Source organism: Hemiscyllium ocellatum, assembly GCF_020745735.1.
Source record: "Hemiscyllium ocellatum isolate sHemOce1 chromosome 27 unlocalized genomic scaffold, sHemOce1.pat.X.cur. SUPER_27_unloc_24, whole genome shotgun sequence".
Lineage (NCBI taxonomy): Eukaryota > Metazoa > Chordata > Chondrichthyes > Orectolobiformes > Hemiscylliidae > Hemiscyllium > Hemiscyllium ocellatum.
The window spans coordinates 60,956-79,534 of NW_026867492.1; the positions used below are offsets into that span (position 1 = coordinate 60,956).

At 49.3% G+C, this 18,579-nt stretch overlaps 1 protein-coding gene, 1 long non-coding RNA gene and 1 pseudogene across 3 annotated transcripts in view; 1 reads left to right on the forward strand and 2 right to left on the reverse strand.

Annotated features, from left to right (window-relative positions):
• Positions 1-11,827, reverse strand: part of LOC132807792 (uncharacterized) — a 36,404-nt gene extending 24,577 nt beyond the window's left edge. The window contains exons 1-3 of one of the 2 annotated variants that reach the window (XR_009642003.1): positions 9,265-11,827; positions 5,156-5,260; positions 4,981-5,043 (exon numbers count right to left, since the gene is read on the reverse strand). This is a non-coding gene — a long non-coding RNA (uncharacterized LOC132807792). Of the gene's footprint in view, positions 1-4,980; positions 5,044-5,155; positions 5,261-9,264 lie in introns of those variants that run through there. The other variant, XR_009642004.1, reaches the window with a different exon arrangement.
• LOC132807783 (zinc finger protein 850-like) overlaps positions 1-18,579 on the reverse strand; it is an 81,450-nt pseudogene that overhangs the window by 53,880 nt on the left and 8,991 nt on the right.
• The window catches only part of LOC132807787 (zinc finger protein 239-like), a 49,343-nt gene continuing 46,912 nt past the window's right edge, over positions 16,149-18,579 (forward strand). Inside the window, exon 1 of the mRNA XM_060821796.1 lies at positions 16,149-16,228. The gene's annotated coding sequence lies outside the window, so the exon portion shown is untranslated. The remainder of the gene's footprint in view (positions 16,229-18,579) is intronic.

Consider the following 18,579-nt stretch of genomic DNA (forward strand, 5'->3'; position numbering starts at 1 on the left):
AGAACTTGCCTCTGACATCTGTCTTAAAGCTATCACCCCTCAATTTGTAGTTATGCCCTCTCGTACAAGCTGACGTCATCATCCTAGGAAAACGTCTTTCTCTGTCCACCCTATCTAATCCTCTGATCATCTTTTATGGCTCTATCAAATCCCCCCTTAACCGCCTTCTTTCCAATGAGAAAAGACCCAAGTCTCTCAGCTTTTCCTCATAATACCTTCCCTCCAGACCAGGCAACATCCAGTAAATCTCCTCTGCACCTTTTCCAATGCTTCCACATCCTTTCTATGATGGGGCGACCAGAACTGTACACAATATTCCAAGTATGGCTGCACCAGTGTTTTGTATAGTTGCAGCATGATATTGCGGTTCTGGAACTAATCCCTCTACCAATGAAACCTAACACACCGTGTGCCTTCTTAACAGCACTATACACCTGGGTTGCAACATCCAGGGATTTATGCACATGGACTCCTAGATCCTTCTGCACATCCACACTACCAAGAATCTTTCCATTGACCAACTACTCTGCCATCCTGTTATTCTTCCTGAAGTGCATCACTTCACATTTAGCTGCATTGAACTCCATTTGCCACCTCTCAACCCAATTCTGCAGTTTATCCAAATCCCCCTGCAACCTGTAACATTCTTCCAAACTGTCCAGTACGCCACTGACTTTAGTGTCATCTGCAAATTTACTAATCCATCCACCTATACCTGTGTCTAAGTCAGTTATAAAAATGACAAACAGCAGTGGTCCCAAAACAGATTCTTGTGGAACACCACTAGTAACTGGACTCCAGACGGAATATTTTCCATCAACCACCACTCGCTGCCTTCTTCCAGTTTCTCATCCAAACTGCTAAAGCATCCTCAATTCCATGCCTCTGTACTTTCTCCATCAGCCTACCATGTGGAACCTTATCAAAGTCCAAGTATACCACGTCAACTGCCCTACCCTCATCTACATACTTGGTCACTTTCTCAAAAAACCCAATGAGGTTTGTGAGACACGATCTGACCTTGACGAAACCATGTTGACTATCTGAAATTAAATTGTTGCTTACTAGATGATTATAATTTTATCTCTTATAGTCCTTTCCAAAATCTTTCGTACAATAGAAGTAAGGCTCACTGGTTTGTAATCACCTGGGTCATCTCTGCTGCCCTTCTTGAACAAGGGCACAACATTTGCAATCCTCCAGTCCTCGGGTACTAAACCTGTAGACAATGATGACTCAAATATCAAAGCCAAAGGCTCTGCTATCTCCTCCCTAGCTTCCCAGAGAATAGTCGGATAAATCCCATCCAGCCCACGGGACTTTTCTACTTTCACTCCTTGAATTGATAACACCTGTGTGTAACTAACCTCCATTCTTTTGAATCTAATATCTCGTACCTCATTCTTTTCCTGAGTGAACACCGATGAGAAATGTTCATTTAGCACCTCTCTGAATTCTACAGAATTCACCTCTCAACTGCTCAATTCTGTCTTTGACTGGCCCTATTCCTACTCTAATCAACCTTTTATTCCTCATATGCCTATGGGAAGCTTTAGGGTTCTCCTTTATTCTAGTTGCTAAAGACTGCTCGTGTCCTCTCTTTGCTCTTCTTAACTCTCTCTTTCAATCCTTCCTCGGTGATCTGAAATTCTCTATTGCCTCATCTATACCATCTTGCCTCATCAGCACATAAGCCTCATGGAACAGCATCATAAGACACAGAACTTATGTCAAAACATCAGTGTCATGCAACTGATAGAATATATTGAACAAACTTAGATAGTCTTCATCTCTTCGAATGGGTGCGGGCTTTGGTTCATTAATATGTAACAATGTTCTTGAGATGACATAAGGTTTTATAAAGAAAAGATATCTCTACTCAGACAATGCATTAAAGGTGTGAGATTTGAGTCTGTCAGTATTCCAACCTTGAATCAGACCGGTTCTGTTTCCAAAGTCGGAATTTGTAAAATATTAGATGCATTGACTGTCTGCAGATTGTGTGCTTTTTGAACAAAATTGAATGTATCTGCAAATATAATTCTGCCAATACAATTTCACCCCATGGAGTAGTGTGTGTGTGTGTGCATGAGAGAGTGAGAGTGTGCACAGAAGTGTGTGTGTGTGTGTGTGTGTGTGTGTGTGTGCGCGCGCGCGCATGCTTGGGAAAGTGAGAGTGTGATGGAGTATGAGCCTGCAAGTGTGAGAGTGTGTTGAGGGGTGTGTGTCTGTCTGTCTGAGAGACAGAGTATGTGTGTGAGAGAGAGGCTTAATAAAAGAAAGGGGTTGCATTTTTGCCAAAACAAGGACGTGTACAGATAATGATCAGGCGATGAGTCGTGTTAGAGAACACAGACATGGGGGGAGGGGGTGGGGGGAGTGTTCAGGTACATAGTTCTTTGCAAGTTGCAACACTGCTAGATAAGGTGTTAAGAATGCATTTCACAACATTGCCTTCATTGTTCACACCACTGAGGAGAGGGGTTGGGACATCATGTTGAGGTTGTACAGGATGTTGGTGAGGCCACTGAGTACAGTTCTGGTGGCCCTGTATGAGGAAGAATGCTATTAGAGAGGGTTTAATAAAGATTTACCAGGATGTTGTAAGGACTGGAGGGTTTGAGTTATAAGGAGAGGCTGAGACTTTATTCACTGGAGCACAGGAGGTTGGGGGGTGACCTCAGTGAGATTGATAAAATCATGAGGAGTGGGCATAAGATGAATAGAAAATGGCTCTTGTTTAGCGTAGGGGAACTCAAAACTTGGGGGGAATTTTTTTTAATGTGAGGAGAGAGATTTAAAAGGAAGCAGAGGGGCAACATTTTGAAAGAGGGTGATTTGTATGTGGAATGAACTTGGTGAGGATGTGGTAGATGCAGGTACAGTGACAACATTGAAACAGCATTTGGATGGGTACATGAATAGAAAGGTTTAGAGGGATATGAGCCAAATGCAGGCAAGTGGGACTGGTTTAGTTTGGAATCCTGGTCGGCATGGATGAATTGGACCAAAGTGTCTGTTTCTGTGCTGTATACCTCTATTGAAACCAGTAGAATTCTGAAAGGGTTTGGCAGGCTAGATGCAGATAAAATGCTCCTTTGTGGGGAGGGTCATCGAATTCCGACAATGTGGGAGCAGGCCATTCAGCCCATCTATTTCACTCTGGCCCTCTGAACAGTATCCCACGCATACCCAACTCCTTACTCCGTATTTCCCATGGCCAATCCACCCTAACCTGTACATCCCTGGTCACTATGGGTAACTTAGCACGGCCAATTCTCCCTAACCTACACTCTAATCTATAAATTACATTCTTGAGAAGGTAATGTAAGTGCAGAACTTTTCTAAGAAAAATGTCAGTTTGACTCAACATTGGGTCACAGACAGAATTCACACCTATTGTCTCTACTTATAAATAGGGCAACGTCTCTTCGAAATGTAGATTCATTTCGATATAACTGCGTTAGCTTACATATTAAGATATCCCTTTGAATGTGCCCACATCCCTTTGAAATGTAATCTCGTCCATTTACATCTCTGTATTTACTGAAATACCCGTTAAAATATCCATGTCCCTTTAAAATGCAGATTGCCCCCTTTAGATATGAGGCCGTTCCGTTAGATGTCGGAACATCTGTTTAAATGGAGCCGTGAGCTTTCCCAATGTAACAGGGCCTCCTCGAAACGTGGCAGTGTCCCCCCTGCAGCTGCAGAGCGAGACAGGAGAGTTTGTTTTTGTGTTTGTTTGTTTTTTTTTGTTTCTTCCTGTTTGTCCTATGTAGTGTTTGTGGCAGTCCTTGCAAACACCCAGAGTACGGGTCTGGGAGGTATACGCTTCGGCGGGTCGGTGTGGACTTGTTGGGCCGAAGGGCCTGTTTCCACACTGTGAGTAATCTAATCTAATCTAAAAAGATTTACAAGGATGTCGCCAAGACTGGAGGATTTGAGCTATAGGGAGAGACAGAACAGGCTGGGGCTGTTTTCCCTGGAGTGTCAGAGGCTGAGGGGTGACCGTATAGAGGTTTATAAAATTATGAGGGGCATGGATAGGATAGATAGACAAAGTCTTTTCCATGGGATGGGAGAGTCCAGAACTAGAGGTCATAGGTTTAGGGTGAGAGGGGAAAGATATGAAAGAGACCTAAGGGGCAACCTTCTCATTTAGAGGGTGGTACGTGTATGGAATGAGCTGCCAGAAGGAGGCTGGTACAATTGCAACATTGAAAAGGCAACTGTGGGGGGATATGGGCCCCGTGCTGGCAGGTGGGACTAGATTGGGTTGGGCTATCTGGTCAGCATATACGAGTTGTCCAGGTTCAGGTGGATTGACAGTCCTGAAATACCCATAGTGCCCAGGGATGTGCAGGTTAGGTGCATTAGTCAGGGGTAAATGTTGAGCAATAGGGGTTGGGGAATTGTGTGGTGGGTTACCCTTTGGAGGATCGGTGTGTAGTCTTTGGGTCGAGTGGCCTGCTTCCACACTGTGGGGAGTCTCTGAAGGGGAAGGGATTTTTGTAAACTGTGCAAGGCAACACAGGCGTAGTGCGGGGGCCTGCTGTTGGCCTTGCCCTGCCCCTTGCTCCTCCCCCTGTTGTTGAGCTGTCTAAAAAACAGCTACTCTTTCTCTGCCCTTTTGCTGGGGGCATCTGAAGCTGTAACAATGTTGGGCCACAATAAAGGTAACCAGAACATACTGCTGGGCTCAGGCTCTCATTGAAAGCTCCAAGCGGTTTTTGTTTTAAAGCTGCTCATTTCTTGCAGCCTCCTGCACTAAGTTTCCAATGTCGTGTATCAGATGGAGCAGTGAATGAGTAGCTGGTTTCATTAGAAATTATAAACTTTTCAGGAGTGCAGGCACTGCATCGTTTCATCGGCAGTTTACTGGCAGCACCGGGAGGTATGGGCTGTGTTCATTAGAAAGGAGGTGGAGGTGCTGCTGTTGGACTAGGTGGGACAAGGTTTAAAAATAACAACACCGGGTTATAGTCCAACTGTTTTATTTGGAAGCACTAGCTTTCGGAGTGCTGCTCCTTCATCGGGTAGCTGTGGAGCAGGATCATAAGACACGGAGTTAAGAGCAAAAGGTCACAGTGTCATGCAACTGATATGATATATTGACAAATGTAGATTGATGTTAAGCATTCAGCACACTTACCTTAATTGTTCACACCATTGAATAAAGGAGTTGGGACATCATGTTGAAGTTGTACAGGATGTTGGTGAAGTCACTTGTAGAGTACTGAGAAGGCTTTTGGTGGCCCTGTAATAGGAAGAATACTATTACAGAGGGTTCAGTAAAGATTTACCAGGATGTTGCCAGGACTGGAGGGTTTGAGTAATCAGGAGAAGCTGAGACTGTCTTCACTGGAGCACAGGAGGTTGAGGGGTGACCTCATTGAGATTGATATGATCATGAACATCAAATAGCGACGAGCCTGCACGGTTATGTCAAGTGAGTGGGGGAGAAATTGTGGCATTTGGACACTTTAAATCCATCAGAAACAGCATCTCCATAGAGCATACTGTGCATGTCAGGTGAGGTGCCAAAAGACTGGAGGTTGGCTCACGTGGTGCCACTGTTTAAGAAGGGTGGTAAGGACAAGCCAGGGAACTATAGACCAGTGTGCCTGACATCAGTGATGGGCACATTGTTGGAGGGAATCCTGAGGGACAGGATTCTACCTTCATCTAGGTGGATTTTAAAAAGACTTGAAAGGCACAATGTTTTTTACACAGAGTGGTTCACGTGAGGGCTAAATGTCTCGAGGAAGTGGTGGATGCAGGTACAGTAACGTCATGAATAGGAAAGGTTTGGAGGGATCCATATCACTGGCAGGTGGGACTGGTTTAGTTTGAGAACATAGTCAGCATTGACTAGTTGGACTGAAGGGTCTGTTTCTGTGCTGTCTGACTCTGGAACGGTCTTAAAACTGGATACTGGTCTTAAAACCATTTTCTTGCCTTCCCCCACAAGCATCCACATTAAAATCACGTGAACTCAGCCTTGAATATATTCAATGACACCCTAACTGCTGGAAGACATCCCCACTTCTGAACTGAATTCCTCTTGCTAATATACCACTTGCCTTGCTCATTGCCTGCTGCACCTGTCTGACAACTGGCGCAGAAGGACACCGATGCCCCTCTGAACATCCACGCATCATTCCTGATGAAGGGCTTGTGCCCCAAAATACGACTGTCCTACTGCTCGACCCACTGTGCTTTGCCAGTTGTGGTCGTCTCTACATCAGGAAGACCGAGCGTAAACTTGGGGAATAGTTTGCCGAGCATCACAGCCGGGTCCGCAGAGGCTGAGCGGACTTCCCAGTCTCCACCCATTTAAATGCCCCTTCCCACTCCCCTTCTGACAAATTGGAGGAACAAAACCTCATCTTGTCTGAGCAGTCCACAGCCCGGAGGACTCGACACTGAGTTCTCCAATTTCAAATAATCTCCCATCCCATCCCCCAACTCACTTCCCAGCCCCTTCCACTCTTCCCTGCCAACTAGATTCCTTCCTCCCATTCACCAACCAGGTTATGGGGATAAGGCAGGAAAAGGATACTGATTGAGGATGATCAGCCATGATCATAATGAATGGTGGTGCTGGCTCGAAGGGCAGAAGAGCCGACTCCTGCACCTATTGTCTATTGTACCTTCTACCTGTCTCCACCTATCCTCACTTCATCACCCTGCCCCCAGCACACCCTTGTTCCACAGCTCTCCCTATACCTACCCCCAATCCTGAACAAGGGTTACACCAGATACCTCAACTTCTCCACCTCCTGATACTGCCTGGCTTGCTGCGTTCTTCCAGTCTCCTCCCTGTCTATTTTGCGAATTTAGACAATGGCTTGGACTAACTTTTCCAGAGTCTGTCCCCTCGCTGGATTCACTCCCATTCCTTTCAGTTGCTCCATGTCAACAATTGAACCCCAGAATGAAACGTAAATGGAAAAGGGGGTGAGAAAAGAGAATGCTGTACATACAGATGTTGGACAGAGGAAGGAAGCTGCAGTCTGAGTGAAGCTCAAACTTCATTGAGAGAGAGGAGGGGCAGGAGCTTCAGAACCTCATGGCCCAACTTCCACATTCACCAATAGGGGAGCTCTGAATGGCAGGAGGACAAGTCTCCTTCCGGTCCTCCAGTGTCAAAAGTAGGTTTCGCCCCCTTTCTGCCGACAATAAGGAACACGCCCAATGTTTTGGTGACATTAGCAAACATGTGCGCTACTTGTTGACACCGAGGAGTGTACACAATATGCTCTGTAGCAATGCTGGTGTTACTGACAGATTTTAAGTTTCCAAATGACTATCGGAGATCCAAAAGGGCACAGCGATATTTTTTTCCCCCATGTGGCTCGATATTTGATTGAGCAGCCAGACAAATGCAAAGTTTTTAAGTCTTTACCTCTGTGTTGGGGTGACCTTCACAACTAGAGGACATAGGTTTAGGATGAGGCCACAAAGATATAAAAGGTACCTGAAGGGCAATGTTTCCATGCAGAGGGTGGTGTGTGTATGGAATGAGCTGCCAGAGAAAGTGGTGAAGGCTGGTATAATTACAGCCTTTAAAAAGTATCTGGATGGATATATGAATAGGAATGGTTTAGAGGAATATAGTGCTGGCAAAGGGGACTAGATTAATGTAGGATATCTGGTCGGCGTGGACAGGTTGGACTGAATGGGTCTGTTTCCGTGCTGAAAATCACTACGACTCTAAATAATAAAAAGTCAACTTTTCCAGTGAACACACTATATCGATGTTAACAAGGCTTAGTTCACAACCTGCTTTACTAACCATTCTCAACAGGTCCTGCCCCTTCAATGACTGAGGAACATATACATGCTGGTGCATAGTATCCTTCACTAGTATTTACACACTACCCTCAGCAATTGTACAAGTAACAGCAAAGGGTAAACAGCACAAGGATTAAAACACAGTGAGGGGTAAACAGCACAAGCGCCAGTAAAAGCAGATGGAAAGTGAGTGTAAAATGTGACTATGACAGGACAGGCCCCACATTCCTTCCCCTCCGTCCCCCCCACAACCTGCCTCACCTTTCACCTCCCGGGCCCAGTACCTTCCAGGTGGCCCCATAGTTGACACAGGGGCCGCCCCACGACCAGTAGAACTCCACCACCCAGGCGGCCGACCAGTTCCCAAACAGGCCCTTAACCCCATCCGCCTCCAGAATGGTCACCGGCTCCTGCCTGCTGTACAGCCGGCCGGTGTGGCCGTGACACAGCAGCTGCACCAGGAAGGCGGCGGTGACCAGTGACGGGGGTCTGCCCCGGGCCGCACGGCGCCATTTTCCTAACGGCCGCCGCTTCCCCGCTCGAGCGACTTCTCCTCCCAACCGCCTTCACCCCCGCGTGACGTCTGCACGGGGGGATGGGCGGGGCCGGGGGAGCCTCACCGTCACCAAGCAACAGCCACCTCGCGCTACAACTGCTCATTCACAAAAACAAACTCTCCTGTCTCGCTCTGCAGCTGCAGGGGGGACACTGCCACGTTTCGAGGAGCCCTGTCTACATTGGGAAAGCTCACGGCTCCATTTAAACAGATATTCCGACATCTAATACAACTATGTTAACTTTCAACTGCGTTCAGGGAACATGTATTTTGCTCTGAGTAAGTCTATTGAGTTTAACTGCAGCATGGCTGTAGTTTTAAACTTGTTTGCTTTCCTGAACAGCTAGGTTTAAATGTTTTATTCGTTAGAAGAAAATTAGTGATAGTTCACATATCCACCCTGAAATGGGGTGGGTAACTGGATTGAGTGGGTAGGCGCCATACTAAGTTTAACTTTGGGGACAGCCTTTGAGCTGCATATGAACAAACTGCTTACATGTTGCACTTATCGACTGCTAAATATCGCTCTTGTTATCTTAACACTTAGCCTTCTGATTGGACATTGCAAAGGTTCACCTCCCGCCCACACCCCGCCAGCACCCTTCCCAAGGGTCAGACCCTCCCTCTCTCCAGGCACACAGTCTGAATAATTGACGAAGCAAAATTCACTGTCAAATCCCATCAACAAGGAAGATCCCAGCCCACCCGACCTCCCACTCTGTACCCAACCCATCCAAAAACCACAAAACATCATCTCATCTTTAAAAAACAAAAGAAAAACTGGACCGCATCAAAACGTTCAACAACGGTCAACGCTATGACTGTTACACAACACTTTACGGAGCTACATTTCAACTGGAGTTCGTTTGCACTCCCTCATGAGAGTTCACATTAAAAGCTCATTGTACCAAATCAACGGCATGCCACAGCTCTCTGGAATTCAGCGGAATTCTTCCTGGTATCCCTCATGTTTTCTGGTTTTTTTGAGAAAGGAGACCCTCCCGTTAGCTTCGCCTTCAGATCTCCTTGGCTACGCCCAAAGTTTCGGCTGATCAGTTCAAGCACAGGGTCGCAGCCTTTTCTTGCTAAGCTCAGCTGGCTTAAACGTTAGCAATGCCTCTGGTTCCCGTTGGGATTTACGCTCCCGAGCGCAGACCTGGCCCGCAGCCTCTAGTCCCACAGTTCCTGCTGACTGCAAACTACCCTTCTGTCAGCAAAAATACAAACACGACGGGGACATTGTTCATTTCGCTATTCTCAATGTCAACTCTGACCCCACGAACGGTTCTCTTTTCAGGGGCGGGCATGTCAATTGCCGACTTGGGGTTTGGTGAAATGTCTCAACAAGTGTTTCCGTTTGTCTATATTTACAAGAATTCTAACCCCAACTAAACATTTACATGTAAAATCTAAGAATTATGCAACATGACACATGAAAGCATGATGAGGAGCATCTCCTGTGTCCTCTCTCAGCTCAGACAAGACTTAAACCCCGCTCCCCCCTGTAACATTCCTCCAGGTGACAAAAGGAACTTAACGCAGGCGGATTATAAGGGGTTGCTCAGTGGTCACAGCGCCAAGGGACCCGGGTTCAATTCCAGCCTCAGGGGCGACTGTCCGTGTGGAGTTTGCACATTTCCAGCCTGCGCCTGCGAGGGTTTTCTCCGGGTGCTCCGGCTTCCTCCCACAATCCAAAGATGCGTAGGTGAGGGTGAATTGGCCGTGCTAAAGTACCCATAGTACTGTTAGGACGGAATTTGTCCTTGCATGTTCGTTTTAGGAGGAGAGACAACAGACGCTCAATTGTTTGGCACAAGCAGGCTTTATTGCAGAATCGTAGCTGATACAGTGAATCACCATGCATTCACTGGAGAAGGTGCGTTCTGCCTTCCCCTCCCAAATCTGCTCCTGATATACTCTTTGCTAAGCAGAGCTTCGCGGAGCTACTAAGCATTGCCTTATTAGGACATTTCGCGTTTGCTAGACGTTTCCTGTTATTGAGCTCATTTGGGCGTTGGCAGCTGAGCTGGCCACGTAAGCAACAGTTTCGATTTCCCAAGCAGCAGCTACAGCTACAGTTTCGATTCCCCAAACAGCAGCTATAGCTCCACCCTCCCTTGACCTATTTTATCCTAACAGTACCCAGGGATATGGAGGATTGGGTAATTTAGCATGGCCAATCCACCCTTAGTGTAGGATTGGCCAGGCTAAATTGTCCTATAGTATCCAGGGATGTGCAGGTTTGGGTGGATTGGTCAGGCTAAATTACCCATAGTGTCCAGGGTTGTGTAGGTGAGGGTGGATTGGCCATGCTAAATTGTCCTATAGTATCCAGGGACGTGCAGGTTTGGGTGGACTGGCCGTGCTAAATTACATAGTGTTTGGGGATGTGCAGGTTAGGGGGCATTGGCCATGTTAAATTACCCATAGTGCCCAGGGATGTGTAGGCTAGGTGGGTTAGCCAATGGGAATTGCAGGGTTACAGGCAGAGGTCTGGGTGAGGTGTGGGTTGGATGGGCTGAAGGGCCTACTCCTACACTGCAGGGGTTCTAAGCGTGAGATGAGGTGCTTGACGGAAACGATGGGGAAGAGGCAGTGGAAACACAACGAGACTGTTTGAAAGAGGGAGCATGACAGGAGGGGGTGGGTAAATGGGATGTGGTGAGGGAGGGGGCTTAGGAGAGAAAGAGACACAGAAAGAGAGGGTCACACACAGATACAACTGGTGAAAGTGGGGAAGATTGTGATAGGTTCAGATAAGGTGGAGGAAGAAAAGCTGTTCCCTATTCACTGATAGTGACAAGGTCAGGGGCGGCCTGAAGTTCAGGGGTTTGAGCAGGAGAGAGAGGGGGAAAACAGAGGAAAAACAGGTTTACCCAGCAAGCAGCAATACGCTGGAATCCGCTGTCACCTCAGAGAGACAGACAGACGCAGAGAGAGAGACAGAGACACAGAGAGCCAGAGCCAGAGCCAGAGCCAGAGAGACAGAGACAGAGACGGGGAGGTAATCAGATGAAAGGCCTCCCTGTGCTGTGAGATCCAAAAGGAGCACGCGAGCAGCTGCCCCAGTGTTTCTGGCGGTCTGAGGCATCTCCCCCTCGCCCCATTACCGGTACCGCTCTTCCGTCCCATTCCCGGTGAACGGCCCACTCTCCCAATACACTCAAGCTGCCCCTTCCCCCCCCAGGGGCTGGAAGAGGACGGAACAGCCCGTTCCGGAGCGGGCCTCGGGAACGCTGCCCATGTCCGCGATGTCCTTTCCGAGAAAGGAAACAAAAAGGACAACAGACAGGGGACCACCCGCATCAACGGGAACGACAACATTTCACCCTCAGACAAGGCTTTGTCAAGAGATGTACAGCACGGAAACAGACCCTTCGGTCTAACCCCTCCGTACCGACCAAATATCCCAACCCAAACTAGTCCCACCTGCCAGCACCTGGCCCATATCCCTCCAAACCCTTCCTATTCATATACCCATCCAAATGCCTCTTAAATGTTGCAATTGTACCAGCCTCCACCACATCCTCTGGCAGTTCATTCCGTACACACACCACCTTCTGTATGAAAACGTTGCCCTGTAGGTCTCTTTTATATCTTCCCCTCTCACCCTAAACCTATGCCCTCTAGTTCTGGATTCCCCAACCCCAGGGAAAAGACTTTGCCTATTTATCCTATCCATGCTGGTCATAATTTTGTAAACCTCTATAAGGTCATCCCTCAGCCTCCGACGCTCCAGGGAAAACAGCCCCAGCCTGTTCAGCCTCTCCCTGTAGCTCAGATCCTCCAACCCTGGCAACATCCTTGTAAATCTTTTCTGAACCCTTCCAAGTTTCGCAACAGCGGGAAGACCCAGAAATGGAAAAGACTGAAGGGGGAAGTCAGCGGTAAATCTTTTGAAGAGGTTACAAAGGAAAGACCTCTGTCTGCAGCGGGAATGACCCCCACAGTAGCAGGTCGAGATGGACGGCATTTAAGGAGAAGCTGGTTACAGACGTCAGGGAGAAAGGAACTGGAGGGAATGCTGCTGTAAGGGAAATCAAGTGTGAGCAAGTGAAGGGGAGGTGCGTAGAGGCTCACATGGGTCAGAAATACTGAGAGAGACCAGTTGAGCTGAAGGGCCTGACTGGAGACTCAATGGGACAGAGAGTGAAATGTTGGATCCACCTGCAAGAGAAGGAGAAACACGTGATTTACCTTCCAGGATTAAGCAAGTCCCGCAGATTCTGCAGATCACTTTATTGGCCAGAGCACTGAGTATAGGGGTTGGGGTCTGGACAGGACGTTGGTTAGGCCACTTTTGGAATACACAGGAACCTCGATTATCCAAAGGACACATGCAGGGTGTATTTCAGTCGCTTGACGATTAGATCCCTTACAGTGTGGAAACAGGCCCAACCAGTCCACACTGACCCTCCGAAGAGTAACCCACCCAGACCCATTTCCCTCTGACTAATGTACCTAACACGATGGGCAATTTAACATGGCCAATTCACCCTGACCTGCACATCTTTGGACTGTGGGACGGAACCGGAGCACTAGGAGGAAACCCACGCAGACGCGGAGAGAATGTGCAAACTCCACACAGTCTGTCGCTTGAGGCAGGAATGAAACCCGGGTCCCTGGTACTGTGAGGTAGCAGCGCTAACCACTGAGCCACCGTGCTGGTTCATCTAATTCTGGATAATCGAAGTTCCTCTGTATTATGTGCACTTCTGGTCTATCGGAAGGATGTTGCAAAACTTGAAAGGGTTCAGAAAGATTGACAAGGATGTTGCCAGGGTTGGAGGGTTTGAGCTACAGGGAGAGGCTGAACAGGCTGGGGTTGTCTTCCCTGGAACGTCGGAGGCTGAGGGTTGACTTTAAGAGAGGTTTATAAAATCATGAGGGGCATGGATAGGGATAGACAAAGTCTTTTGCCAGAACTAGAGGGCATAGGTTTAGGGTGAGAGGGGAAAGATTTAAAAAGGGTCCTAAGGGGCAACATTTTTCACACAGAGGGTGGTGTGTGTGCGTGTGGAATGAGCTGCCAGAGGAAGTGGTGGAGGCTGGTACAATTGCAACATTTAAAAGGCATCCACTTGGGTATCTGTGTAAGGAGGGGTTTGGAGGGATAGGGCCAATTGCTGGCAAATGGGACTTGATTAGTTGAGGATATGGAGGGGTTGGAGCGAAGGGTCTGTTTCTGTGTTGTACATCTCTACTCCAGGAGGAAATGCGCAGTCGCAGGCTCGCAGAGCCACTGGATGCCATGGGGATGAGAGCACAGCAACTGCAGTGACCCTCCGCTCTCCCACCCAGGGTTCAGCCCTGGGCGGTGACTCACAGCGGCTGGCCCCGTCACTTGTGCCCCCGCTGGTGCCGCAGCAGGTGGTGGGAGTGAGCGAAGCCCCTCCCGCAGACAGGGCAGGTGAATGGCCTCTCCCCGGTGTGGACCCGGCGGTGCTGCAGCAGGGTGGACGACCGGGTGAAGCCCTTGCCGCAGACGGAGCAGGTGAAGGGCCTCTCCCCGGTGTGGACCTGCCGGTGCTGCAGCAGGGTGGATGACTGGGTGAAGCCCTTGCCGCAGACGGAGCAGATGAACGAGCGCTCGCCGCTGTGAAGCCGCCGGTGCGACAGCAGGTTGGAGGAGCAGGTGAAGCCCTTGCCGCAGACGGAGCAGGTGAAGGGCCACTCCCCAGTGTGGACCCGCTGGTGGGTCAGCAGGTGGGACAGCTGGGTGAAGCCCTTGCCGCAGACGGAGCAGGTGAAGGGCCGCTCCCCAGTGTGGACCCGCTGGTGGGTCAGCAGGTGGGACGAGCGGGTGAAGCCCTTGCCGCAGACGGAGCAGGTGAAGGGCCGCTCCCCGGTGTGGACCCGCTGGTGCTTGAGCAGGTGGGACGAGCGGGTGAAGCCCTTGCCGCAGTCGGAGCAGGTGAAGGGCCGCTCCCCGGTGTGGACCCGCTGGTGGGTCAGCAGGTGGGACGACTGGGTGAAGCCCTTGCCGCAGACGGAGCAGGTGAAGGGCCGCTCCCCGGTGTGGACCCGCTGGTGGGACAGCAGGTGGGACGGGCGGGTGAAGCCCTTGCCGCAGACGGAGCAGGTGAAGGGCCGCTCCCCGGTGTGGACCCGCTGGTGCTTGAGCAGGTTGGACGAGCGGGTGAAGCCCTTGCCGCAGACGGAGCAGGTGAAGGGCCTCTCCCCGGTGTGGAGCCGCTGGTGGGACAGCAGGTCCGACGAGCGGGTAAAGCTGTTGCCGCAGACGGAGCAGGTGAAGGGCCTCTCCCCAGTGTGGACCTGCTGGTGGGTCAGCAGGTGGGACGAGTTGCTGAAGTCCTTCCCGCACTCGGAGCAGGCGAACGGCCTCTCCCTGGTGTGGACCCGCTGGTGTGAGAACAGGTGGGACGACTGGGTGAAGTCCTTGCCGCAGACGGAGCAGGTGAAGGGCCGCTCCCTGGTATGGACACGGCGGTGGATCTCCAGCAAGGAGGGGGAGCGGAATCCTTTTCCGCAATCCCCACACTTCCACGGTTTCGCCATGGCGCGCGGAATGCCTCCTGAGACTTCCTTTCCCCACAGTGGGCAAACTGGCTCAGGCACGTGCCCCTGTGGTTCAGGTAAAGACGATACTTTAAGAGCCTACTGAAGCAGACAAAAACGTTCAAAGAATTTTCCCCTTCTGGACTGAAAGAGGGACGTCTCTCCTGTCCCACGAATCAAGGGGCTCTGTCAGACCTTCACATGGTACTCAGTTGGGGAGCTCTACCTGCAAAGCTGCTCTTCTCATATCCTGTGAAAAGGGGATTACAAAAGTCATTGCTGCCTGCACATGACAGGAATTTAGAACAGATCATTCTAGTTTCTGTAGAACTTCCCTAAAACAATCAAGTTACAATATGCAGATGCCAGTGTTGGGCTGGGGTGTACAAAGGTAAAAAAAAATCACACATCACCAGGTTGAAGTCCATTAGATTTGTTTAGAAGTTCTAGCTTTCAGAGCTCTGCACCTTCATCAGGTAGCTCGTAAAACCTCCAGGCGAAAAAGACAGCAGATGCTGGAGATCAGAGTGGTGCTGGAAAAGCACAGCAGGTCAGGCAGCATCCGAGGAGCAGGAAAAAAAATCAACGTTTCGGGCAAAAGCCCTTCATCAGGAATGAGGAAAGAATGAGGACATTTTCCTCATTCCTGAAGAAGGGCTCATGCCCGAAACCTCGATTCTCCTGCTCCTCGGATGCTGCCTGACCTGCTGCGCTTTTCCAGCAACACATTTTCAGCTCTGATCTCCAGCATCTGCAGACCGCATTTTCTCCTATAACCTAGAGTTGTGTGATTTTTAACTTTAAAAAGTGTTGCAAATTTCCACCACACACACACACACACACACACACACACACTTTTCTTCAATTCTCACTCTGCTGTTTCTGATATTACCCATCCCCCAGTATTGTCCAGAAAGGGACTTATTACCTAAAAAAGCTGTAAGTCTCCATCCCACATACTCTTTAACTCTTGCTGTACCTAATATCCCCCCCCCATCCTCCCCCCCCAATCCCCCCATTTCCCCCCCCCAATCCCCATCCCCCCCCCCCATTCCCGTGCGGCGTTCCAGCCTTTCCCATTGGTCCACCGCGCCGCACGTCACGCGGCGGCGCTGGTCTTTGTGACGCCCACGTGACCTCTCTCCTCCACCACACACCACGCGCCCCTCCCTTCACCTCGACACTGGTAGGCATGACCAATGGGGAGCCTTGGAGGACCGGAAGGAAGGCTGGTCCTCCTACCAATCAGAGCATCCCCTCATTGTCTGAATGCGGAAGTTGGATCATGAGCTCCTGCTGCGCTCTCTCTGCCTGAATGAAGATTGAGTGTTACCCCAGACTGCACCAACCTCTGTGAGTACAGCACCCTCTCTTCTCACCCCTCCTATTCCATTTCTTTTCTCATTTTGGGATTAAACTGTTGGTTTGTAGGAAGTGAAGTGAAAGGAGGTGAACTCAGGAAAGGTGCATATGCTGGATGCATTGATCTGGATCGCTGTCTGTGTCTCTCGTGTCCTTCATCAGGAATTGCGGAGGGGGAGGGGTGGAAAGGGTGCTGAGAGATAAATAGGAAGGTGGGAGTGGGGCTGGGGGTAAGGTAGATGCAGGTTGGGGGGGGGGGGGAGGGTGATGGCGACAGGGTGGAGCAGATTGTTGGGAAGGAAGATGGACAGGTGGGACAGTTCAAGAGGGTGGTGCTGAGTTGGAGGGTTGGAGCTGGGGTGGGAGGGGGGAGGGAATGTGAGGAAACTGGTGAAATCGACGTTGATGCCATGTGGTTGCAGGGTCCTAGGCCACCTGATACCTGGAGGAAGAATGCCTCTGCATTGGGACCCTCCAACCATACAGGATCAATATTGATTTCACCAGTTTCCTCATTTCCCCCCCGCCCAATCCCAGAGACAACCCTCAAACTTGGGAATGCTCTTTTGAACTGTCCCACCTGTCCATCTGCCTTCCCATCTATCTGCTCCATCCTCCTCTCTGACCTGTCACCTTCTTCCCCCGCTTTCATCTACACATCGCATTCTCAGCTCCCTTCTCAGGCCAACAATGTTTTCATCCCTAACTGCCCTTCAGACAAGAGGATTGCCAGACTTTAGGGGGCATTTTAAAAGTCAAGCACGTGAGCCATCATATGCAGGCAGCACCAAGTTAATGCTAGCGGGTTTCCTTCCCTGAAGAGCGTTATTGAATCAAATGGGTTTTCAGAAAAGTTTCATTCTCTCAATGACTGAGACTAGTTTTCAATTCAGATTTAACAAAAATAAATTTAAATTCCCCAATGTTTGTTTTTACTGGTATTTGAACCCATGAGCCCAGATTATTTGCCTGGATTGCTGGTCCAGTGTTGTTGTTATAACATCACTGACTCGCCTGGACAGCATTGAGAGTCATACAGATGTATAGCACACAAGGAGACCCTATGTGCAACTGGTGCATGCCGAGCACATAGCCAAAATTGATCTAGTCCGACGTGCCAGCACGTCCCTCCAAACCCTTCCCATTCATATTCCCATCCAGATGCCTTTCAAATGTTGCAATTGTCCCAGCCTCCACCACTTCCTCTGGCAGCTCATTCCATACATGCACCACCGTCTGACTGACAAAGTTGCCCCTTAGGTCCTTTTTATGTCTTTTCCCCTCTCACCTCCAGTTCTGGACTCTCCCACCCCAGGGAAAAGACCTTGTCTATTCACCCTATCCATGCCCCTCATGATTTTATAAACCTCAATAAGGTCACCCCTCAGCCTCCGATGCTCCAGGGAAAACAGCCCCAGCTTATTTAGCCACTCCCTATAGCTCAAACCCTGGCAACATCTTTGTAAACATTTTCTGAACCCTTACGAGTTTCGTTTAACTGAACAGTAAAAGTCATACTGGACAGGGATATATCACAGTGTTACTATGCAATATGTATTTATTTACAGCTGTATAAACTTGATTTATGATTTATTTCTAGTTATATCATAGAGTGTTGTAGCCATGTTATGTATTCAAAGTTTGGGAGAAGATTTGTAGCTCGGCTGCTCGTTGTTGTGGTTCTGTTTGCCGAGCTGGGAATTTGTGTTGCAGACGTTTTGTCCCCTGTTTGGGTGACATCCTCAATGCTTGGGAGCCTCCTGTGAAACACTTCTGTGTTGTTTCCTCCGGCATTTATAGTGGTTTGTCTCTGCCGCTTCCGATTGTCAGTTCTCGGTTTGGCTTGTCCTATAATAGTAGTGTTGTCCCAGTCGAATTCATGTTGCTTGTCATCTGCGTGTATGGCTACCAAGGATAGCTGGTCGTGTCGTTTCGTGGCTAGTTGGTATTCATGGATGCGGATCGTTAGCTGTCTTCCTGTTTGTCCTATGTAGTGTTTTGTGCAGGCCTTGCATGGGATTTTGTACACAATAAGGACTGCACAAAACACTACATAGGACAAACAGGAAGACAGCTAATGATCCGCATCCATAACACTACTATTACAGGACAAGCCAAACAGAGAACAGCCAGGGAATTCCTAGAGGCATGGCACTCACCCACAGATTCAATCAATAAACACATCGACCTGGACCCAATATACCGGCCACTGCAGCGGACAGCTGGAACTGACAACCGGAAGTGGGCAGAGACAAACCACTATAAACGCCGGAGGAAAGATCACAGAAGCACTTCACAGGAGACTCCCAAGCACTGAGGATGTCACTTAGACAGGGGACGAA